The sequence below is a fragment of the Dendrobates tinctorius genome, unplaced genomic scaffold (genome assembly GCF_039654945.1).
Source record: "Dendrobates tinctorius isolate UK_male_01 unplaced genomic scaffold, ASM3965494v1 ptg000084l, whole genome shotgun sequence".
NCBI lineage: Eukaryota > Metazoa > Chordata > Amphibia > Anura > Dendrobatidae > Dendrobates > Dendrobates tinctorius.
In genome coordinates, this window is record NW_027361752.1 from 38,041,000 (window position 1) to 38,066,109 (window position 25,110).

Sequence of the window (25,110 nt, forward strand, 5' to 3'; positions counted from 1 at the left end):
ACTTGTCGGGAATGGGGTAAAAAAAAAAAAAAGCCAAAAGTCACAGAATTTTTGCAGCAAAATTGTGTGATGTGCCAAGAAAACTGTGGAAAACGACTTAGAGAAAGGGGGGCAAAAAGTGTTAGGTAAGGATGCTTTCACATTGCATTGTGTGTTCCTAGTGAGGGACATGTCCAAAATAACCCTGGCTTTGGACAAATGTGCTGACCGGGCCAATAGACTGTAATGTTGACGCAGAGCAAACATACGCTCTGCGTGCACTTATTTTGGGAATGAACACCTACGGGAGGCGGACACTGAAACGCCATTTACTCCGTCTGAGTGTCTGCCTCCAGTAGGCTTAAGAATTGAGAGGCCTCAGTGGTTGGTACCTTTTAATGGGTTAGACCGGGATCACACATGCGAGGAATACGGCCGAGTCTCGCATGTTAATACCCGACACTGTCGCTGGCACTGGGGAGCGGAGCGTGCGGCTCCATGTATTGCTATGTGGCCGCACACTTCGATCCAAGTGCCGGCAGCAGTGCCGGGTATTAACATGCGAGACTCGGCCGTATTCCTCGCATGTGTGATCCCGGCCTAACTGAAAAGATGGTGACACATTGCAGCTTTCCAGATAACTCAGATCTCTTCATCAGGCAATGACTAATACAAAATCTGAATGATGTTATATTAGTCTAGCCTGATGAAGAGACCTGCGTAGTCTGGAAAGCTGCAATGTGTCACCATCTTTTCAGTTAGCCATTAAAAGGTATCAACCACTGAGGACTCTCAATTCTGAATATTCTTCTCTCTACTGGCTAACACGGTACAAAGATCTACATCTTCCCTGTATCCAGTAGGCTTATGCTCCCAAAAATGCTGAACAGCAGAGCGCACGGTCACTCCGCCATCACCATTACAGGCCATAGACCGCGTTGGCGCGTGCATCCGGACCCCACCTTTGGGGGGTATTTCGCCCGTATGCCTCGAAGGGGGACACAGAACGCGATGTGAAAGCGCCCTTACCCAGAATGGTGACGCTAAAAACTGCAGCTCTCCCTCCAAAACGTATTTCCTCATCAGGAAAAGAAATACCAAACATTTTTGGAATACGGCAACACACGACCCATTGTTTACGTGTTTTGATTGTGAAATAGTCTCAAGACAAACAATTTGATTTCCATGTAATTTTACTCCGCGTCAGAAAAGGATAACGTCACTGCACGGGGGACGCAGAACACGGGAGCCAAAAACACCGACAGCAGACACGACTGGTATCGCCGGGGATCGGCTGGAGCTGGGGAATCGTTATGGCGCAGTGACACATTCTAAGGCCACGTTCACACGGTCAGTATTTGTTAGTCAAAACCAGGAGAGGAACAATCAGGGGAGAAGTAGAATAGAAACCCGTCACCGCTCCTGGATTTATCACCCGCTCCTGGATTTGGCTTATAAAGACTGATGGAAAATACTGAACGTGTCCGTAAAAAAAGATAAGAACAATAATAAATCAGAATTGCATTTTTTTCACCATTTCCACTCGCTTGTAATTTGAATTCCCGTCTTTCAGCGCCTTATTAGTTATAATTAATGACACAAGCTACAATAGACAAGCAAAATAATCATTAAAAGGGAAAGTGTCTGTGAGAAGCGTCACACGTCCCAGCCCCAGGAGTCTCCATGTCCGGGAGCCACAGAAGCCACTGGCTGATAACAGAGAGCAGCAGCCTGCACTGAGGAACTGCAAGGTTCTGGCTAAAGGTCCTGCAGGGCCGGAAAGGTAAAAAGCTACAGAAAGCGAAAGCTGGTGACGTCACACGTTCTGAACCAATCAACTTCTACTTACCGTATAGGAAAAGAGAGCCATCCAATCAGCGATAAGAGGTGTGGCTTCAGAACCAGAGACTGTTATAGGGCCTTCCCTGGTGCCGGATGTTGATAGTCGTCTCCGTGGAAACAGGCGCCGGAAGTTCAGTGTGTAGCAGTCCGCAGGAGAGGCAGGAGCTCGGAGCTGCAGGTGAGCACTACATGTATCTTCTATAGAGGGGGCAGCCGCCCCTCTGAACCCTGCCAGGTGGGTGAGAGCGTTCTGCCATCTCACCAGCTTCATGGAGGCTGATGGGAGTTGTAGTCGATCTGTACTTGTAGTACGTCTGATAATCTGACCCGTATTTGACCCAGGAATTCCGGATTACAGGAATTGTCTGTATAAAGTTCTATTTTATGCTATAGTTTGAGGCCAGGGGTCAGTGACTGACTGTGAAACTACAACTCCCAGCATGCCCTGAAAGCTGCAGTGTATCTGGTCCAGACCCCCCTGACGTCAGTGATAATTTGTATCTTACTATAAAGGGCAGCATGCTGGGAGTTGTAGTTCCCCTGCAGCTGGAGAAGACACAGATATATGGGATAATGATCCCTGTGCTAAATTAAAAGGGGTTGTACAGCGCCACCCCTGATCCTGGGTTGTGTCAGGTATCGCAACACGGCCGCATTGAATTGACTGGAGATGAGCTGCAGTACCGCGTACAACCCATGGTCAGGGGGTGGTGCTGTTTCTGAAAGAAAGCAGCCATAGTTTATTTTTCTAATTCTGGACAATCGCTTTAAGGTTGTTACAAATCATCCGGTAGTCCTGCTGCTGCAGAAGCTCTTTGTGAAGTGTGTGACAGTGACTTCTGCCCACTATTGAGTGATTTTTATATAAATCCTTTTATAGTTTTCATAAAGGACTTCAGTCATTGTTTGTAGAGGAGAAAGGAATTTCTCCCAGGATGATCCTTGACTGGAGACGAGACCGGAGCCCCTGTACCGCCGCTCGTCTCTTCATTGTCAGGTTCTGAAGCTGAATTGTGATCGTCACACAGATATGAGCAGAACGGTCCATAAGAGTCTGCTGGGATGGGTTTTCCCCCATGTGATGTGTCTGCTTTGTTTTTTTCTTTTATACTGTAGAAATGGTGCGATTACACGTGAAACATGGAGACGAGAGCCAGTTCTTGTTGGACACAACCGTTGACGCTCCTGTAAATTTACTGGTTGAGCAGGTGACCTCCATATACAATGGCCGACTGCAAGTCAGCAGGATCTGTGCCGGTGAGAAGAGCGAAGGAAACAGTGGAGCCTCCGATTACAATTATCCATGACCGAAGTTACAGGACCTGTCAGCGAGATTTTAGATGATTACTTGTTATCTCTCTCTTTTTTTCTCTTTTTTTCTTTCTCCCTCTCATTTTCTTTTTCTCTTTTGCCCACTCTCGCTTTCATTTAAATTATAACTTTTACTTTCTTACAAAAAAAAATAAATGTTGTTGTTCTCCTGTAATCAGCCCTGGAAGTTTTATGGCACAAGTACAGTGGGGTTGGACTTCTCTTGTCAGTCTGGATACTATCTACCCGCCCCCCCCCCAGTTGCCTCCGATCTATGACTGACCGGTCACTGACTTGTCTTCTCTCACTTCGGTTGTCTCGTTGTCAACCATTGATCTGAGAAAGCAATCTGTGCATTCGCCGCCCCCGACAGAGCCGGCACCTGAGCTAAATATCTGCCGGAGAAGGAAGGTCTCTGAGAGATCAGTGGCTGCTTAGTCATAGACCGAAGTCAGGCGGGGGGATACAGATAAGACCGGTATGAAAAGACCACGTATGGCATCCCGCCCTGCTGCTCTTAGCATTAAGCTTCTGCTGATTCCAGAAGAACGATAAAATTTATTTCTTTCCCCAATAAAAGGTATAATTTTCTTTAGCTTCACAGTGTCATGACAGCCAATTCTTTCGTTAAGAATCCAAAACCCTGCTGACTGTTCCTCTTTAAGCTCTGAGTGCCCCTTCAGAACATAGTAGAGGGTCCACAGCTCAGGACCTTCTTCTTTAGAAGGATTAGTCACTGTGTGGCTCTTCTCTCCCTCTGCAGGGCCGGGCTCATCCATACATTACACATTGCTGCCTGAAAATCACAGGCTGATGGTTTTCTAACACTTGAGTTTTTACACAATTTATTTAATGTTTTATTGTTCCTTCCCTCGAAACTGTGTTGTAGGGGTGCCAGTGGGTGGACAGAGAAAACCCCATGCTTGTTTTTAAAATGCACTTGACTGCAGCATTTGAGGAGTTAACCAGTCAGGATTGAGTGTTTCCTTAGCTTAAAGGTGCTCTGCGGGAATGAGAGAGAATGAGTCTCTGGTAAAATTCAGACTGCAGCCCGTCCTCGTCACATGTCAGTATGGGCTGACGACATACAGCTCCTGAGATCTGTGTCTCAACTGATGAGCCGCATCACACACAGCTCAGTCGGTGGCCAGGAGCATGGCTATCATAGCAGAGCACAAAGGGGGTTGTCTCCAGCTTCATCCTTCTCAATATTTATTTGTTTTCCAGTTGGGCTAAGTCAGTCTTTGTGCACTTCTATAAATCGATCAGACTGTCGTAGGAGAATTAAGCTGGAGATCTCACCTAGCACTATGTGGATTAAAACATATTTCTTCACATGTCACAGCCTTGCTCCCTGCTGGCGACTGAGGAATGTGTGAAACTGCTGTAGAACGGCTCCTGTGCAAACACATGCAGTGGCATGTAAAAGTTTGTGAACCGTTAAGCAAGTTGAAGAGGAAATGATCATTAAAAGGCCTAAGTTTAAAGATGACACATTTCCCTTGTATTTTAGGCAAAAAAAAAAATATATATTTTACATTGTAAAAATGACTTTTGGGTTTTCATTGGCAGTCAGCCATAATCATCAACATTAACAGAAATAAACATGTAAAATAGATCACTCTGTGTTTAATGACTCTATATAATACATGGATTTCACTTTTTGAATTGAAGAATTGAAGTAAATTAACTTTTTGATGATATTCTAATTCAGTAAGAAGCACTTGATCATTGTGGCCAGATAGTTCTATTTTAACCTCATTGGTCCACAGGATTTGTTTCCAAAATGCATCAGGCATGTTTAGATGTTATTTTGCATACTTCTGGTGCTGAATTTTATGGTGATTACGCAGGAAAGCTTTTCTTCTGATGACCCTTCCGTGAAGGCCATATTTGTGCAGGTGTTTCTGAACAGTAGAACAATGTACCACAGCTCCAGAGTCTACTAAATCTTTTTCAAGGTCTTTTGCAGTCAAGCGGGGTTCAGAATTGCCTCTGTAGCAATCCTACGAGCAGCTCTTGCTGAAATTTTACTTGGTCTTCCAGACCTTATCTTGACCTCCACTGTTCCTGGTAACTGCCATTTCTTAATTACATTTTGAATTGAGAAAAGGGCAACTTGAAAACACTTTGCTATCTTCTTACAGCCTTCTCCTGCTTTGTGGGCCTCAAACCATTTTTATTTTCAGAGTGCTAGGCAGCTGCTTAGAAGAACCCATGACTGCTGTTTTTTTTGGTACAAGGTTAGAGGAGGCTGTAAAATTTATATCACCTGGCCTTCCCTAATGATAGTGAACAAGCCATAACCCTAACAGGAAAATTAAGGTCTGAAACCTTGGTTAAAGTTATTTGAGCAAACAAATCTCTAAGGGTGCTGTGGTGCAGTGACCGCTGTGTCCGCTAGGGGGCGCTGTGTGGGTGTCCCAGGACAGCCGTATAAGCATTTCCATTGCTCTGATAGGTGTAGGATACTGAAAGATCATAATGATCAGCAGAGGTACTGCTGAGTAGTATGTTCTGTTACAATGTGTCAGGGAAGCCTGTGTGTGGCTGTGTGCAATAGGACCTTGGGTGAGGTCATAGCCATGTGATCACCTGTGGGTGTGGTTATGGACCATATAAAGTACCTGAGGTCTGGTCACATGGGGATGAATGCAGAGACCTGATTGGTCCGTGTGGAAGGTCTCGTGTGGCTTCCTGCTTGACAGCACGTCTGGACGCTGTGACTAATGGCGAAGTGTGCCTGACAGTTCCCTGGGAGAGGGAATGAATGTTAGCAGTGTAAAGCAGCATGCAAGGTAACCCGGAGACGTGACTGCAACTGAGAGACTGTATAGCCTGCTGGCTAGATGAAGCACAGCCTGTGTGACTAGGAGGCTATAGGGGAGCAGAGCTCCAGTGTGAAGATTCCCTGCTGTCTGCAATAAGACTGTTGCATATCGTTTTGGTTTATGATAATGAATAAACCTCATGGACTGTGATATTGCTTTATGGAAACCTGTGCCGGACGTGATTATTCGCTGCCAAGCGAGTGTCCCCCAACCCTGAATGACAGCGCTACCTCACAAATGGTGGAGAATTGCTAAGGGCAATATAGTAGCCTTGTTGCTCGGGGCAACGGAAAAGGACTGCCAAAAAAAAAAACTTTGTTGCTAAGGGCTGCAGTTCCACCAGCACAAGTTGCAGTGCTGGCAACGCTGAGCCAGGAGGGCTGACGGTTGTGAAAGCCGTATACTGACAGCAGCTCAGTGGAAGAGACTGGTGATTGCTAGGGTGCCTCTGCGGATAAGAGGTACCCGAGGACCTGTGTGCCCGACACAGGTAACGGACAGGTGTTAGTTGTTGTACTGACCTGGGTCAGTGACCAAGGTCCTGGAGGGTCAGTGTTGGGAGGTTCTGGGAGAGGAGTCGGATCCCTGGAACACGTGATATGACCTTGGACCTGGTGAGGCCAGTGTGTTGGGAGACCCTGGGAGGAGGGTCGGCTCCCTGAATAGCACCCGGTGTGCCCTGTGTGTTGGATGGTCTCAGGCGGAGACGGTTCGTCCTAAATAGCGCAGACAGGATACGTGAGTTTTTTGGAGTTTTTTCGTGCATGTGTTTTTCTTTTTTCCACTGCAAAACCTGAAGGTGCTTGCTGTGGCTCAGTGGGGTCACGAAGGTCTCGCAGCACAGGGACCTGGGGTTTTTCCTTTTTGGGATCTCCTCTTTGAGCATTGGTAGCAGACGCTGTCTGTCTACCCCATCCTGCTGCAGCTTTATTGCATGTGACTAAGCCGATACAGTAGTTGTGGCTTTACACAACTATAAAGGGTGAGTACCCTGTATTATTTCTTTATACCCATTATACCTGCACTGGTAAGGCCCTATGGGCGCGCTTTTGTGGTTTCTTTTATCTTCGAGGGTGACAAGCGGCTTCCGGTAACCCGGCGGGGTTACGTAGGGGACAAGCGGCTTCCGGTGGATCGGCGGGTCCATGAAGACGGCGCAGCAGGAGATGCAGGGACTCCAGCCGCTGTGTGTGTGAACAGCAGCCGGTGGTGTCGGTGATCGGTGACAGCAGGAGCTGTGGTGGTGCCAACAAGGACTTGTGTGGTATCATTAAGACATGAACTGTGGTCAGGGAAGACCGGTATAACGGACATGGGGAGATCCCGAAAGGTAGTGGAGTCCCAGAAGGGGGCGGTGACCCAAAACGGGGTGGTAACCCAAAAAGGGGTGGAGTCCCGGAAGGGGGCAGCAACCCAAAGTGGGGTGGTGGTCCAGAAAGGGGCCAAGTTTGAAGGAATGACAGCGCTGGGTGACTCAGTGGGTATGTCTGGGGAACCGCAGTGTGAGTGCATGTCTTGGGAGGAGTACGGTGTGTCTTCCTGATAACAACGAGCCACAGGTGTGTACTGTGATGCTGCACCGGGAAGGAGTCCCTGGTATGCTGGACTCAAAGAGTCAGGTGACTCTGTCAGGAACTCCGCTCATTTTAGCTCTGACCGAGAAAAATGTCAGAGTTCGCTGCCTCCACGGGGTCGTTGTGAATTATAAGGTGGACAGAGTCCTGATTGAGATGACAAAGGGAGTGCCAAGTTGGTAGTATGCCACCAAACTTAGTGCATACCTTTGAGAGGCGCCGGGACTTTGTCATATTTAAAGATGTGGGGCAGGACGATAGAGACGTTTCTACTGTAGCGCTAGTAGACACTGAGACGCTGACGCCTCCTAACGTGGACAGGCCAGACGTAAGGGCGACCGGAGAAAGAATTGCGTCAGACGAATTTACTGACCTGACGTCACCTGAAGCGTACCACAGTGTGAATGAGAATGGTGTGGTAAACAAAAAGAGCGGAGCTGACACACGGATAGAGAGTGTCTTGGGGGTTCACCGTACGGTGTGGTGTGACTGTGACGTGTTGTTGCCAGTAGCCACCACTAGGACAAAATCTAATGCTGAGCTGACTGAAACTCGTGACAGGACTGGTGGTAACCTGATCGAGAAGATAACGGGAATAGAAACAGTCAGAGGGTAACCTGGGGGGTTCACTCGACTGATAGGACTGACTCAGTGGTACCCTTTGACGATATAATTAAAGAATTAGTGGTGCGACACGTGCTGGCCAAAAGAGAACAAGATCATGAGATACAACTAATAAAAGAGACAGTGGAAGAACATGTCAAACAAGAAAGAATCTTGAGACAATTGGCCGAGCACAAGGTGGAAGGGCTCGAGAAAGAAGTCTTGGAGCTTAGAGGTCACCTGTCCACCTGGCAAAGTGTGAACAAGAGCCTTAAGGAAGAGATGGAGGAACTCAGAGGAGTAGTAGAAGGTCTTCTGCAGGAGAAGAGCTTGGACGGAGATGTGCAGCGGCTGGGTCCGACTGATAACAAGACGGAACTGCCGGTACCTATCTTGGCAAAGGCTCGCGAAGAGATAAAATCTCCTGAAGTTGGTGAGCAAAGAGCCGAAGAAGACAGTCACCCGGTCGGGTCAACTGTAGTGAGGGAAGTGTCCGTGGTAAAGCCAGAGTCTTCTGTCCAGGAAGAGAGCAAGACCACTACCTTCAAATCTGTGATCGAGGTACCCGAAGACATGCAAGAAGCCTGTGCGGAGGAAGGTGTACATGAGGCTTTCAAAGAGGCGGTCAAAGCGTGTGAGGTGCACTGGGCACCTGAGACTCGGCAGTTGGTGATAGTATCAGCCAGGGAAGATACATCAAACCGAGTAGCTGTCCTGAAAGAGATGCATTTGCAGTGTCTACGTGTCAAACAATTGGTTAGGCAGAGTAATATGAAGGCTGCTCGACGTCTAGAGATAGCAAGAGAGGCTATGGATCGGTTGGGTTTGAGGAAAGATGTGGTTCCTGTACCCAAAGCTCTGATTGGGAGAATCATTGGAAGGTCCGGGAAGGTAATGCAAGACCTTGTGAATATCTTCGGTGTGGTGAGGGTGAGGATCCCTCCTGATGATGACCAGGTATCCAGGGAAGTGGAAAGGATTTCCATCATGGTGGTTGGCTCCGTGGAAAGCCTGAGAGACTTTCGGATGCTCGTGGAGTATCGAGTGGAGTACCTGCAAGAAATTGAGCAGTTGAGGCTGGACCGTCGGCGAATTAATAAAGAAATACAGAATACCAGGTGGTGGCCGCCTCCAACCCAAGATGTAAGGACCCAAACGGTTCCTCCAAGAAGTGACAGGGCAGATGGCAGAAGAGTGTCAGCAAGGGGTAGTTCGACTGGCAGGATGACGTTGGAAGACCATAGTTCCTGTGAGACGCTGACTGAGTCAGACTTAGACCAGACAGCAGGCTCTACTAAGACTTATGACCGCACCAACCGAGAGAGACGGTCAGTGAGAGAAAGATCAGGTGACGAAGCGTACTGCAGACAGGTGGAGACTAGAGAGTGTCTGATGACGCAGACAAACCGTGACTGGAGGGTCAAAGACAATGACCGGTGTTTTGACCGCTGGGAGCGGGGGAGGCCTAATGTAAAGATGAGGCCGTATGACAAATGGAGACGGTTCTCTCGACCAGGTGGGCAAGGTGTAGTGAGTGCCCAGTCTCGAGAGGCGGGGGTTATGCTGTGTGTTCAACCCCACAGGTTTGAACATAGGGGGGAGGTATGTGGTGCAGTGACCGCTGTGTCCGCTAGGGGGCGCTGTGTGGGTGTCCCAGGACAGCCGTATAAGCATTTCCATTGCCCTGATAGGTGTAGGATACTGAAAGATCATAATGATCAGCAGAGGTACTGCTGAGTAGTACGTTCTGTTACAATGTGTCAGGGAAGCCTGTGCGTGGCTGTGTGCAATAGGACCTTGGGTGAGGTCATAGCCATGTGATCACCTGTGGGTGTGGTTATGGACCATATAAGGTACCTGAGGTCTGGTCACATGGGGTGAATGCAGGGACCCGATTGGTCCGTCTGGAAGGTCTCGTGTGGCTTCCTGCTTGACAGCACGTCTGGACGCTGTGACTAATGGCGAAGTGTGCCTGACAGTTCCCAGGGAGAGGGAATGAATGTTAGCAGTGTAAAGCAGCATGCAAGGTAACCCGGAGACGGGACTGCAACTGAGAGACTGTATAGCCTGCTGGCTAGATGAAGCACAGCCTGTGTGACTAGGAGGCTATAGGGGAGCAGAGCTCCAGTGTGAAGATCCCCTGCTGTCTGCTATAAGACTGTTGCATATCGTTTTGGTTTATGATAATGAATAAACCTCATGGACTGTGATATTGCTTTATGGAAACCTGTGCCGGACGTGATTATTCGCTGACATGCGAGTGTCCCCCAACCCTGAATGACAGCGCTACCTCACAGTGCCCAAACTTTTGCAGCGGCCCATTTTCATTTTTGTAATTTTTAAAATGGAAAAAAATTACCATATGTATATATTTTGCCTACAATACAAAGGAAATGTGTCATCTGTAATTTAGGCCTTTTAGAGATAATTTCATCTTCAACTTGCTTAACTGTTCACAATAACAGTAACTTTGACCAGGGGTGCCCAAACTTTCACATGCCAAGCGCTGTTGTATGGTGCTGCTCACCTCCTTCAGTTCAGCTGCGAGGGAGACAGTGGCAGCTATACCTGCCATAGCCGTTAGTCACGACCACTGCTGCAGAGGCGGACTTGCAGCTTTGGGAAGGGGCACATTCAGGTCCGATACTGACGCTCTGAATGGTCTCTCAGAGAGGAGCGAGGTGCGAAATATATGGCAGAACTGAAAGCATCATATACAGTAAAAGCATCTTATACTGTGCTTGCCATTCACAGAGATGGAAGAATTGGCTGAACACGGCATCACACTGCCCCCCAACATGCAAGGGTTAACCGACGAGCAGATCGAGGAGCTGAGGCTGAAGGATGAATGGGAAAACTAAGTGCGTGCCCAGCGGAGGAAGTGTGTTCAAGAAGGACGAGATTGGAAGGCGGAATGGACATGGTAATGATGGCGCCGGCTGAGCGATCCGTTGACCGATCCACACACTGCTTCTGGGGTGCTGGATGAGTCTGTGAGGGTTAATTTTTTTGGCAGGAGATTGGATCTTTAATGGAATCAAATCGTGTAAAATCAATAAACGTAGTAAAGTGCAGGAGTCGGGAGAGCATTGTTTTGATTAGGCCTAAATCCCGAGGCTGCACTACTGAGACCTGTGAATGATCTCGCGTCTGATTTCTATTAGGAGCGTTGTGTGATCTCAGACTTACCCGACTGCACCCAGCAGTAATCGGACCAGGGAGTGCTGTCATGGGGTTCGCTCTTCAAGTGATCGTTTCCACATAATAAATACTAAAAAGTCTTCACCCATTAAAGCGGCATGTTCTCACTGAGTGTGACTGTGATTGACAGCTCCATTCCTTCATGGAGAGTCTGACAGCCTTGTGCCTAATCAAGTCCCCCAGGGCTGTCTGGTCAGAACACCTGTTGGGGTATATCTTGGGTAGACCCCAATACAGTGGTCCGCAACCTTTCTTACATAGGGAGCTACACTCAGCTGTAATAGAGGGTCTTCAGCCACATCCAAAGCCCCCCAAAGAGTGACATCCAGCTTCTGCCGCACTCCCACCACAGTAGTGACACCGACAGCCCCCATTATCGGCATAGTGACAGCCACAGCTTCCTGGCAGAGATCACACGGAGTCCGTATACTTACATCCAGGGGTTCCCACCTTACCCCCATTCACTATTCCTGCATCATACGCTCCCACCACTATCTCATCCAGCTTTAATCACCTCCTATGACCCTCAGCATCATCTTATCTCCAGCTTTAGATACTTAATTGGGGTATTCCCATCTTCAAGATCCTGTCCCAATATGTGGTAGGTGTAGTAGTAATAATGATATTATTATTACCAGCAAATACTTACAATTAGAAATGTAGTATAGTTCTGCTGATAAGCTATGTCGCTTACCCAATGTGCAGGGCATTGCAGTATTTTAGGTTACAACCACTGATCAAGTGATAGTTAGTTATTAGTGATGAGTGAGCGTGCTCGGATATTATGTTATCTGAGCATGCTCGGGTGCTAACCGAGTATTTGTGTCGTGCTCGAATAACATATTCGAGTTGCCACGGCTGTTAGACAGCTGCAACTTGTTAGGGTATGTTCCCATGATCAGTGAACATCCGTAGCGTCCAATCCGCAGCAGCCAGGTGTTACAGCATAGTGGAGGGGATCATCTGCCGGGAAAGATGCGTGAAAGGCGGCATCAAAGGCAGGAACACGGCATATGACGACGACGTGACCTACATATACGTCATATGTCGTGAAGTAGCTCAATGTGTGTATATGTTCGGAATGTGAGTGTATTACTATACTAACCTAGCGCTTCTTTCTCCGGAGTCCAGCGCCTTCTTCTACTCTTCTCAGTGACTGCTCCGCAATTTCGACCAGCCGGTTCACTCTGTGCTTGAGGAAGGAGTCTGTTTTACAATGTATGTCTATGGATTCCTTGTTCTGACGCTCCATAGACTTACCGTATTTTTCGGACCATAAGACGCACTTTTTTCCCCCAAAATTTTTGGGGAAAGTGGGGGGTGCGTCTTATGGTCGCAATATACTAACCTCCGATCGTGGCTGGTGCGGGTGCCGCGGGGCTCTGTGGTGTGGTGGTGGTGGCGTGCTGTGCTCCAGTGCAGGGGCAGCGGCTCTCTGTGCTCCATGGGGGGCTCCGCCGGCATTTCCTCAAAGCCGGAGGCCCCCGCAAATCCGTTGCTGGCTGCCGCCATGTTGCGGTGGCCTCCGGGAACATGGACACCGGTCCAGGGACAGTGCATGCTCAGGTTCAGATCTCGTCCCGAGATCTCTGGACAAGATCTCGTTGCCGAGATTTGAATCTCGTCTCCCGAGATCTCGGGACGAGATCTGAACCTGAGCATGCGCCGTCCCCGGACCGGTGGCCATCTTCCCGGCGTCCATGTTCCTGGAGGCCACCGCAGCAACATGGCGGAAGCCAGCAACGGATTTGCGGGGGCCTCTGGGCTTTGAATAAATGCCGACGGAGCAGCTGCTCCTGCATTGGAGCCGCCGCCCCTGCACTGGAGCACAGCCCGCCTCCACCACCACACCACAGTGCCCACCAACCCCAGAACAACCAACCTGCACCAGCACAGAGCCACCGCACCAGCCTGAACCACTGAATGACCCCTGTGACCACTCCTCCACCTGTGCCGGATCACTTCCCTGGTAAGCTGAATTCGGACTGTAAGACGGACCCCCCCCATTTGACACATTATTATTTTTTTCTCTATTTTCCTTCTGAAAATTTGAGGTGCGTCTTATGGTCCGGTGCGTCTTATAGTGCGAAAACTATGGTACATAGCAGAGAGTAGAGTCTGCAGAGGGGTGACATCACTGAGAAGAGAACACCGGAGAGAGCAGGGGTAGGCGAGTATATGAGTACACTACACTACTACTTGCATATACAAACACATTTAATTAATAAAACGTAATGGCAGCCTTTCTTTAAGTGGTAAATTAGCAATAAAGGCCTTGTATCAGTTGTTCTCATCTATTAATCTAAAGCCGTGGATTGAGACCACTTATTAGGGCAAATCCTCAGTGTAATCCTCTAATCCGATCTGTTCGTTTTACACATTAGAGTCGTGCCATGTAACGGGCATCGGTGAGGAAACCATATTCCCGGCAGATGCTCTCGGTATATTAAGGCGCCATTTTTGGTGGTCAGTATGGCACGATGGCGTCCGTAGAGGTTGTTATTGGTGCAGATTCTTCTGTGTTATAATATCCACTAATACTTGTAAAGCAGATGGATCACTTGGGACAGTCCTAGGGGGTCTTATCATTAGCCTCCTCTATAGGTATGGGAGGGATATTCTTACATATATGTACAGTGTATAGGATTTCTTATGTTTCTTCTGTGTATTTTTTTTTCAGCACCAAATGAGAATATGAAGAAGGTTTTGCAGAAAACGGTGGAAGAAGCCAAAGCTTTAATCTCAAAAGTAACGTTGTGTACATTGTGTGCGTGGGGACGTCCTGTCTTACCACGTGTGTCTATTATATTCATAGTCGACAGCCGGCACTTACATCTTCTTACCCTGTTACCTTTGGTAAAATAAAAAAAATTGGACCTGAAGTAATTTTTTTGTGAAAAAAAGTTAAATGTTCATTTTTTTTTTAAACATTCAAAAAATTCCTGTGAAGCACCTGAAGGGTTAATAAACTTCTTGAATGTGGTTTTGAGCACCTTGAGGGGTGCAGTTTTTAAAATGGTGTCACTTTTGGGTATTTTCTATCATATAGACCCCTCAAAGTGGCTTCAAATGTGATGTGGTCCCTAAAAATAAAATGGTGTTGCAAAAATGAGAAATCGCTGGTCAACTTTTAACCCTTATAACTTCCTAACAAAAAAAAATGTTGGTTCCAAAATTGCGCTGATGTAAAGTAAACATGTGGGAAATGTTACGGCACACAAAAAACTTAATAAGTATCTCTGTAATTTAAGGGCATAAAAATTCTAAGTTGGAAAATTGCAAAATTTTCAAAATTTTCACCAAAGTTCTGTTTTTTTCACAAATAAGCGCAAGTTAGTTGAATGAAATTTTACCACTAACATGAAGTACAATATGTCACGAGAAAACAATGTCAGAATCACCGGGATCCATGGAAGCGTTTCAGAGTTATAACCTCATATAGGGACAGTGGTCAGAATTGTAAAAATTGGCCCGGTCATGAACGTGCAAACCACCCTTGGTGGTTAAGGGGTTAAAAAGTCTGATCTTCATAAAACACTGATGGAGGAATGGTGAGATCTCCAAAACCAGCAATATCATTTAGGCTCCTGTTCACACCTCCACTTTTGAGTTCTTGGAATTCACGTGGTGGAATCTCCTCCGTCTGATCACATACGGTCCGGGCCTGGTTCGGATATTATTTTCTAAAGTTGTACACAATCTTGTAATTGGACGTTTGATTCTTCATATTTTCATACCAGATCAGAAATTTAATAATTTTTCCCATATTTTTTTTAGGACCGATAATTTGTGGCAAAGTTGTATTAAATGTAATTCCTGCATCTTATTCCAGGCTGGACAGATGGTCATTGAGGACGCCGCTGCCCAGTTGTGGTGGGCTGGAAAGGAGCTGCTGAGGAAGCAGAAACTCGCCGACTATGTGGGCAAAAATGAGAAAACTAAAATTATTGTGAAGATACAAAAGGTAACGAAAGTCTGACAAATCTTCCTTAACCCAGGGCACATTTCCTCCCAGAAGAAAACTCTACATAGCGCCACGTATTGGAGGTGGTGACCTTATGACACAATATGTGACCCTGTAATAAGCCTTGCCACGTGATTTATGATATAGACCGTATTTTTCGGACTATAAGATTTTGGGATAAAATGGGGGTGCGTCTTATAGTCCAAATGTACTTACCAGGAGTGTGGCGGCAGCAGGAGTCGGGCAATTCTGCCGGCTCTGGGCTGGGGAGAGTGGGTGTTCGGTGGTCCGATGCTGCGGGGCAATGATCTGACTCCCATCCCAGGTACGGCAGGTTCAGCAGTGTTCGGTGGTGCGGGGGCCTCTGGGAAAATGGCCACCGGAGGCCAGATCATCGCCGGACCACCAAACACCTCCTGTGACACCCCCTCCCCGGTAAGCTGAATTCGTATTGTAAGACAGACCCCCATTTGACACATACATTTTTTTTCCCTGCTTTACTTCTGAAAATTTGGGGTGCGTCTTATAGTCTGAAAAATGCGGTGACTAAAGCAGGGTCCTCTCCAGACGGAATAGTCCTCCATCCACCGCTAATTTCTGTCAATTTTTCCCAGGAAACACTGACTATTTGCAAAGTGTTTGGAGTTTGCATAATGTGAGGGGTGGAAATTGTACCCCCTGCTCTTGAATGTATGTGGCCTTTTTTTTATTTATTTCACTCGTCAGGCCTGGTATGCTTTTCGTTAGGACAACAAACTTCTTATAGGGTGTTTTACTACAATATGAACCCTTGCGGTCACCTGTTACCTGTAAGTGATCCTGACACAAGTGTTTAATTCCAATGCAGCGCCACCACAGGAGAAATGAAGAATTGGGCTAAGTGCACACGTAGCAGAAAATTTCTGCTGAAAAACCTGACTCCCTTCCCAGAAACCACGCGTTTTTTTCTGCGCGTTTTCCGCGCAGTTTTTGCGTAGAAAACGCTCGGGTTTTTTTACTCTGTCGCCTAATTGGGGGACACAGAACCTTGGGTGTTATGCTGCTGTCCACTAGGAGGCGACACTATGCATAATCTGAAAAAGATTAACTTTGGTTCCTCCTCTGCAGTATACACCCCTAGACGGCGTCAGCCTTCTCCAGTTTTTGCTTAGTGTCGCAAGGAGGCACACCTTTTTTCTTCCGTTTTTTTCCTTTTTTCACGGAAATACAGGTGAAGAAAAGTGGGTCTCCAGCGAGACTCCCGGCATGGCTCCCTCCTCGGTCCCCTATTAGGGGTACCCGGTTGAGGTTGAGGTGGTTTTTTCCCCATGTCGCTCCCTCCCCAGTCCCTCGGGTCCTGGTTCGAGGTCGAGACCCCCCTCCTTCCCCAACACCCTTAAGGGGTCTGGGTTGAGGTCGAGGCAAGGATGAAGACCTCCTGACGGTGACAGACGCACCCTCCCTAATCCCCCGCAGGGGGTATTAGGTTGAGACGCCTCAGGTAGGGTCGGAGATCAGGCAGCATTCCGCAGCTTCCAGGGACCCCAGGCCGGCTGAGGGATCCTGTGGGGGCCGGGGGAGGGTGCGGACTGGATGGCACAGCAGAAACAGGGCTTTTGCTGCGTCCCCTGTCTCTGCAGCAGCAGCGGCTCCATAGCCCTTCAGGGGCCCCCATACAAAAACCGCTACCCCTGCTACCCCCACCGCTATCCAGTCGACCGTTCTGGGGGGGTCTGGTACAAATCCACCCCCCCCGGGACTACCGCGCCGCTCTGGAGCCCTCCTGGGCATCAGGCTTCAAATTTAGACCGCGGCTTCGGCCTAGCTGAAGCCGCCGCCTTTTCCCCGCCCCCCCGGCCCGCCCCCCGGATGTCCAAAATGACACACTGGAGTGTCATAGAAGGGGCGGATTGAGGCAGAAAGGGCGCGTTTTTACACAGCCCAGCGCGCCCTTTTCAGCTCTCCGCCCCCTCCTCCCTCTCCTCAGAGCCCCGGTGGCCATTTTTTCTGGATGAGATCCAGGAGAGAAGCATCACAGCGGTCTCCGGGGGGCACAGAACTTGGATCTGTCGGCGCTGGACCTAGGGGCACACCGGTGGGGTAAGCTCACAGCTGGGTTCTCATTACTCAGCTGTGAATCTATACTTCCTATAAGGCTTTCTGTGGGTTCCCTCTGCGTAGCCACCCCTGTACGATCCCTTATAGCCAGCCTCTGTGCACTATGCCGGGCTCAAGGAAGAGAACCAGGCAGGAATGTTTCTATGCATTCTGCACAGCCTGCAAAGCCACGCTCCCTAGTGGCAGCACGTATCCGCACTGCCGGGACTGCATCCAGAACTCTGGGTCAGAACCCCAGGGAGTCCCTACTGACGCTTCAGTGTCACAGGCCACGCCGGAATGGGCAACTCAGATGTCTCAGTCTATGTCACAGTCCATAGACAACCTAACTGCTACATTGCTGCAAGCTCTGCAGAGTCGGACCCCGGCTATGGACGGTACACAGCAAACGGACAGCTTGTCTCAGGAACATGCTGCTTCCGACTCTCACAGACGTAAGCGGACTCACAGGTCTCGATCACCTGAGTCGCACTATAGCACAAGGTCGTTCCCCTCTAGGGAGAGACAGCGTCATTCCAGGTCTCCTGGGCAGTCCCCTGCCACAGACAGACAGTGCAATTTACCACAGGGATCCCCCACCACAGAAGACCCCCGCCCCAGGTCGCCCTCCAGGGATCACCTTAGTGAGGCACAGGATTCGGAGGGCATCTGTGACTCCGACTCAGATAATGAAATGGTCAGGTCCGTGGTACCTTCTCCCCCTAGCAATACAGCGCTAGTTGAGGACATAATTTCTTCTATTCATCGGGTGCTAAAAATTCCAGAGTCGCCCCCGGAAGTCCCAAAACATAGGATTTGCTTCGAAAGTGTTCAAAAACCACCTAAGGTCTTCCCTAATCACGATGAGTTTGAGAAAATACTTACCAAACAGTTTGCGCAGCCTGACAAAAAATTCGCTAATCGCAAATATCTGGAAGCGAAGTACCCCTTCCCACAGGAAGACACCAAACAATGGGCAGATCCACCTGAAGTGGACCCTCCGGTTTCTAGGCTAGCAGCGCAGACTTTACTCTCTCTGCCGGATAGCTCAACCCTCAGGGACGCAGCAGACCGGCAAGTAGAACGCATGGCTCGTTCTATTTTCGAAGCGGCAGGCGCCTCTCTGGGCCCTGCGTTTGCTTCAGTTTGGGCAGCCAAGGCCATCCTAGCTTGGGCCAAAAGACTACAGGAGGGTCTTCAGGCTTCAAATCCTGAACTCTCGGACCAAGCGGTCCAGATGGCAGTGGTAGCAGACTACATGATTCATGCAGCCCTGGATTCCGCCAGAGGTGTAGCGGGAATAGCATCAAACGCCATCACGATCCGACGCATCCTCTGGCTGCGAGAATGGAAAGCGGATGCGGCCTCAAAGAAGTCCCTCACGCGACTTCCGTATTCTACTGGTAGACTTTTCGGCGAAAAGTTGGACACCATGATAGCCAATGCCACCGGGGGTAAGAGTACCTCTCTCCCTCAACTAAAACCGAAACGCACGTTTAAACGAAGAAACCAGGCGCGATTCCGATCCTTTCGGAATTCCTCTGGCTGGTCCGTTTCGCGCCCAGTGCAAAACCGCAACCGTTCTCCACGCAGAGACAACCCACGGACGCAGCAGCGACCGGACAGGGCTTGGCAGTCGAAAGCAGGCCAAGCGAAACCCAAGGGAGGAAAACCTCAGAACTTCACTTCATCATGACTCGAGACCTCCGGAAGACACCCCACCAGTAGGCGGCCGACTTTTACTCTTTCAGCAAGTCTGGCTGCCTATTACAGAAGACAGGTGGGTCAGGGAAATAGTGTCTTCCGGATACAAGATAGAGTTCACTTCCGTTCCACCGAACCGGTTCTTCCTTTCTGTTCCTCCAACACCACCAGAAAAGGCTCGTGTCTTCCACCAAGCGGTTTCCTCTCTCCTTCAATCAGGAGTTGTGGTGCCGGTTCCCGCGAACGAGAGATTCCGAGGATTCTACTCAAATTTGTTTGTAGTCCCCAAGAAAGGAGGTGGCGTCCGACCCATACTGGACCTAAAACAGCTCAACAATTACGTACGGGTCCGTCATTTCCGCATGGAGTCCCTCCGGTCCATCATTGCATCCATGGAGCAGGGAGAATTCCTCGCCTCCATAGACATACAGGATGCGTATCTCCACATACCAATTGCTCCCGCCCACCAAAGGTTTCTCAGGTTCGCGGTCAACCAAAACCACTACCAGTTTGTCGCCCTTCCGTTCGGACTCGCCACGGCTCCAAGAACGTTCACCAAAGTAATGGCGGCCACCATGGACGTCCTGCACTCAAGAGGCATTCTAGTCGTCCCGTACCTGGACGACCTCCTCGTCAAGTCTCCCACTTTCAAAGACTGCGAGGTCAGTGTCTCAATCACAATAGACACACTGAGTCGCCTGGGATGGCTAGTCAACCTACAGAAATCGTCGACCATCCCAACTCGGACTCTAACATTCCTGGGAATGGTATTCGACACCACCAGGGGCCTGGTGCTCCTTCCCAAGGACAAGACACTGGCCATCCGTCTGGGAGTTCGCACACTCCTTCGCAGTCCTCCTCGATCTCTCCGGTTTGCCATGAGGATCCTCGGCAGGATGGCAGCAGCAATAGAGGCAGTGCCATTTGCCCAGTTTCACCTCAGGGTCCTTCAGCTAGCCATACTCAGATCTTGGGACAGGAACCCCTTCTCCCTCGACAGGGAGTTCAGGTTGACGTCATCGACCAGGAGGTCCCTGCATTGGTGGCTCAAACCAACCTTGCTTACACGAGGGAAGCCATTCCTCTCAGGACAATGGAAGATCCTGACTACCGATGCAAGCCTGACAGGCTGGGGGGCGGTACACCTACATCACAGGGCACAGGGCAAGTGGTCACCGAGGGAAGTGACATTGCCCATCAATGTTCTGGAAATCAGGGCCATTCTCTTGGCACTGAGAGCCTTTCATCACTTGCTTGCAGCCTCGCACATACGGATACAGTCGGACAATGCCACGGCTGTGGCATACGTGAATCACCAAGGCGGGACCCGCAGCGCCCAGGTGATGAGAGAAGTGGCTCATATCCTCCGCTGGGCGGAAGACACAAGGTCGGTACTTTCTGCGGTACACATTCCGGGTGTAGAAAACTGGGAAGCCGACTTCCTCAGCAGGCAAGGAATGGACTCGGGGGAGTGGTCTCTCCATCCCGAGATTTTTTACCAGATCTGTCAACGATGGGGAACCCCGGATGTGGACCTAATGGCATCCCATCTCAATGCCAAGGTTCCCAATTTCATGGCCAGGACACACGACCCGCGGTCGCTCGGAGCGGATGCCCTGGTCCAGGACTGGTCCCAGTTCCGACTCCTGTACATTTTTCCACCCCTCCCCCTAATAGCCAGGGTCGTGAGGAAGGTCAAGCAAGAGGGAGTTCCGACCATCCTCATCGCGCCAGACTGGCCCAGACGTATTTGGTACGCCGACATCGTCCAACTTACGGCAGACGCCCCCTGGCGTCTACCCGACCGCCACGACCTTCTGTCTCAAGGTCCGTTCTTCCACCAGAATTCAGGGGCCCTCAATTTGACGGCATGGCCCTTGAAACCTGGATTCTAACCCAGGCAGGTTTTTCACCGGCAGTCATTGCAACTATGATCAGGGCAAGGAAGCCTGCCTCCGCCAAGCTCTATTATCGTACCTGGAGAGCCTTCTTTTCTTGGTGCGAATCTCATGGACAAGTCCCACTCCCTTATTACCTCCCGAAGGTACTAGGTTTTCTTCAATCGGGCCTAGATGCCAAGCTATCCTTAAGTTCGCTTAAGAGTCAGGTGTCGGCGCTTTCAGTCCTTTTTCAAAAGCGCATTGCTATTAAACCGCAAGTAAGGACTTTAATCCAGGGAGTTTCCCGATTGGTTCCTCCCTACAAACGTCCGATGGATACGTGGGACCTCAATCTGGTCCTGACAGCATTGCAAGCTCCACCCTTCGAACCTCTTAGAGAAGTTCCACTCTCCATTCTGTCTCAGAAAGTGGTTTTTCTAGTGGCTATCACCTCGTTACGCAGAGTGTCGGAATTGTCAGCACTTTCCTGCAGACGACCTTTCCTAGCCTTTCACCAGGACAAGGTGGTTCTCCGCACGGTACCATCCTTCCTTCCGAAGGTTGTGTCCAACTTTCACCTTAACGAAGAGATTTCACTGCCTTCCCTTTGCCCGGTTCCGGTACATAGAGTGGAGAAGGCTCTGCATACGCTTGACCTAGTCAGGGCATTGCGGATTTACGTGTCCAGGACTGCACCTTTCCGGAAATCCGATTCCCTCTTCATTCTTACGGAAGGTAATCGCAAGGGGTTGCCGGCTTCCAAGGCTACCCTTGCCAGGTGGATCAAGTCCACCATACATGAGGCCTACCGACTTAACAGTTCCCCTCTTCCGGCCGGTATCACGGCACACTCTACACGGGCAGTAGGGGCCTCCTGGGCCATTCGGCATCAGGCTTCGGCACAACAAGTGTGCAAGGCGGCCACTTGGACTAGCCTACACACGTTTACGAAACACTACAGTGTTCATACCCAGTCCTCAGCGGATGCGAGCCTGGGTAGACTGGTTCTGCAGGCGGCAGTACCCCAAGTCTAGGGGACTGTCAGCACAATATTCGTCCACTGCTTCCCACCCAGGGACTGCTTTGGGACGTCCCAAGGTTCTGTGTCCCCCAATTAGGCGACAGAGTAAAGGAGATTTTTGTGTACTCACCGTAAAATCTCTTTCTCTTAGCCTTTAATTGGGGGACACAGCTCCCACCCTGTTGCCCTTACGGGCCGTTGTTTCCTGTTGAGTTCTCATATTGTTCTTGAGCTCGTACATAGTAGCCTTCTTACAGGCATGGTTATGTTATTTGGTTACGTTCCTCCTTATGCTTTGGCACAAAACTGGAGAAGGCTGACGCCGTCTAGGGGTGTATACTGCAGAGGAGGAACCAAAGTTAATCTTTTTCAGATTATGCATAGTGTCGCCTCCTAGTGGACAGCAGCATAACACCCAAGGTTCTGTGTCCCCCAATTAAAGGCTAAGAGAAAGAGATTTTACGGTGAGTACACAAAAATCTCCTTTTTCCACGCGTTTTCAAAACGCATAGAACTAGCCAGAAACACTGAATAATCCGCAAAATCAATGAGCATGCTGCGTTTTTTACCGCGATGCGGTTTTGTTCGCGGTAAAAACGTATCAGTATGCACAAAAAGTGCAAAATGCATAGAAATGAATGGGAAGCTTATTTTTAGCGGTTTTATTGGAAAAACCGCTAAAAAAACACTGTGTGTGAACACAGCCTTACACCGCTTTTCTTTAAATAAGTCCTCCAGATCTAGAGACAAGTTTTTGCAGCCAAATAAATGTCTGTAGTGCGCATAAATGGGTATACAATAGGGATCAATGGTATTAAGTGATCTTGTGGCTGACTCATAGGGGTTATCCACTTTTTAGAAAACTTTTCCCTAATCCCCATAGATCAGTGTAAAAAAAAAAACTTGGTTTACGTCCCTGGAATTTAGCCCAGTGTCTCAGCCGCTGCAGTGGTGACATTACGTCTCTGCCTGTGTAGACAGGGACCGAAGCAGCAGCTCAGTCACTGTGCTGGACCCTGGGAGGGTGAGTAAACCATAGCTTATTTTTTGCAATGGATGGCGCTTATATGGAAGGGGATGACCCCGTAAAGGAGCGTTCCGTTTTCTTTCCATGTATTTCCGTCGGTCACGGTGAATGCGGTCTATAATCACGGTGGCGACTTCTGTATCCAACTAGAAAGGACACTGAGCTCCAGCGAGGGAGCCAGTGATATCCGAGGAGGAGCAGAAGAACATGATGATGTATTACCACCGACGCCAGGAAGAACTCAAGGTGACACTATTCTCTTCCCTCCATGTGAAAAGGTCGAGTGACACTCATTAACCCCTTCCCGGCGTGTGACATGCACGTGTTTTGTGTGTGCTGCGGGTGTATGGTGTTCCCTATGAAATCTAAAACAACGAATAAGGTAGATCCCAAATAGAAACAATAAAACAAAGGTTTTCCCTTTCCAAAAAGTAAGCGCACTTGGTATCGCTGTATCCTTAAAAGCCTGAACCGTCATATTAGAAAATTAGACAGGAGATACGTGCAAAATATAAAATGGCGAAGAAAGGGGTTGAAAGAAATTTACTCAATGTTCCTCTTTTTTTTTTAAGCTCTATCGGGACCAGATAATTTTTCGTTTTTACGCTTTTATCACCGCCCCCATCCCCCCGATTCCTACTATCCAGCTTTTTTCTTTTCTGTCTATATGGCCGTATGAGGGCTTGTCTTCTGCAGAAGTGTTGCAGTTTTGATTGACCCCAGTCATTTCACCGTCTCTTGTACTGAAAAATGGGGGGGGGGGGGGAATCCAAGTGATCGAAGTGCGGTGAAGCTCTGAAACAAGAAAAAAGCAGCCTGCAATTCTGCCAATAGTTTTTGCCTTTTGCTTTTACAGCAGCGACATAATTCTCTTAGTTCAGTGTGTTTTACAGCAATATCAGGTTTATGTAGTGGGGTTTTGTGTTGCCATTTTCTGAGACTCATGGCGTTGACTTTAGATTTTATTTATTATTTTTCCGCCAGTGGATGTGTGTAAGGACTCCTTGACATGTATGTGTTTCTGGTACACAGGACTTTTATTTTCACATGTACCTGAGACACCTACATTTAGGTTTTTTTCTATTTACCATAATTTTTTTTAAGAAGGGGGACTTTACCCTGTGATTGCCTTTACTACATGCTGCAATATCACAGTATCTCGATATATCGTATACATTGTGGAGTCCTTTGATGCTCGGGCTATAGCTGAGCTTCTAAGTAGTACCAAGATGGTCCCTGGCTCCGATGGTAACAGATCTGTTCCGAGAGCGCGTCTCGGGAGGCCTGTGAGTGCCCGCCCAGGCGATCACCCTATTTACATGCCATGTCACTGATTGACGCCAGCATTGAAATAGTTAATCAGCAGTGATCGCAGCTGTTCCAGGCAGATGTCGATATTACAGCCGGCATAGCCCTGTAGGGAGTGGGCTCAGCTCCTGAGCATGCGGAGCCTGGTCGTGACGTACATGTACGGCAGGGTGTGCGAAGGGAAGGAAATGATGGGTGTTACATTTATCATCGGCGGAGAATGATTACTGGGAACCCCCAAAAGAGCACGGACCCCCCCCATGGAGGTGTGGACGGAGTGGCAGTGCTGACCGTTTCATTCACTGTCCATGGGAACGGTGACCACAAGTTTATTATGGTCACTATAGAAGTGAATGGAGCAGGGGGTGAGGCACATACACTACTCCGTTCATGACCGACTGTGAGACCCCCAGAAGTGGGACCCCCACCAATTGTGCATTAATTACCTTTCCTGTTTCTATACACTTCTATGGGAGTTCAAATACAGCTGAGCAAGTTTGCAATGTCTGAGATGGGATTTACCCCTTAAAGGAAAGTGAATACTCTTATTTATCTTTCTGCCTTTTGCTGTGGACATAATGTAATATAAGACACCACATTTATTGCAGAAACTGGAAGAGGATGAGGATATATCGCACTTAAATGCAGAATGGGCAGACAGCAGCTCCTTGAAAAGACAATTCCAAGGTGTAAAAGACATTAAATGGAGACTAAAATGAAGATCTCTGTATAATTCCCCCCGGTGTTTGTCCTCTTTTGTTGTGTGAATAAATTCTCTTTATCTTGTTA

The 25,110-nt window shown here is 48.8% G+C and overlaps 1 pseudogene; it reads left to right on the forward strand.

Annotated features, from left to right (window-relative positions):
- Window positions 1-1,900: 1,900 nt before the first annotated feature.
- Window positions 1,901-25,110, forward strand: LOC141097398 (cilia- and flagella-associated protein 298-A-like; annotated as a pseudogene).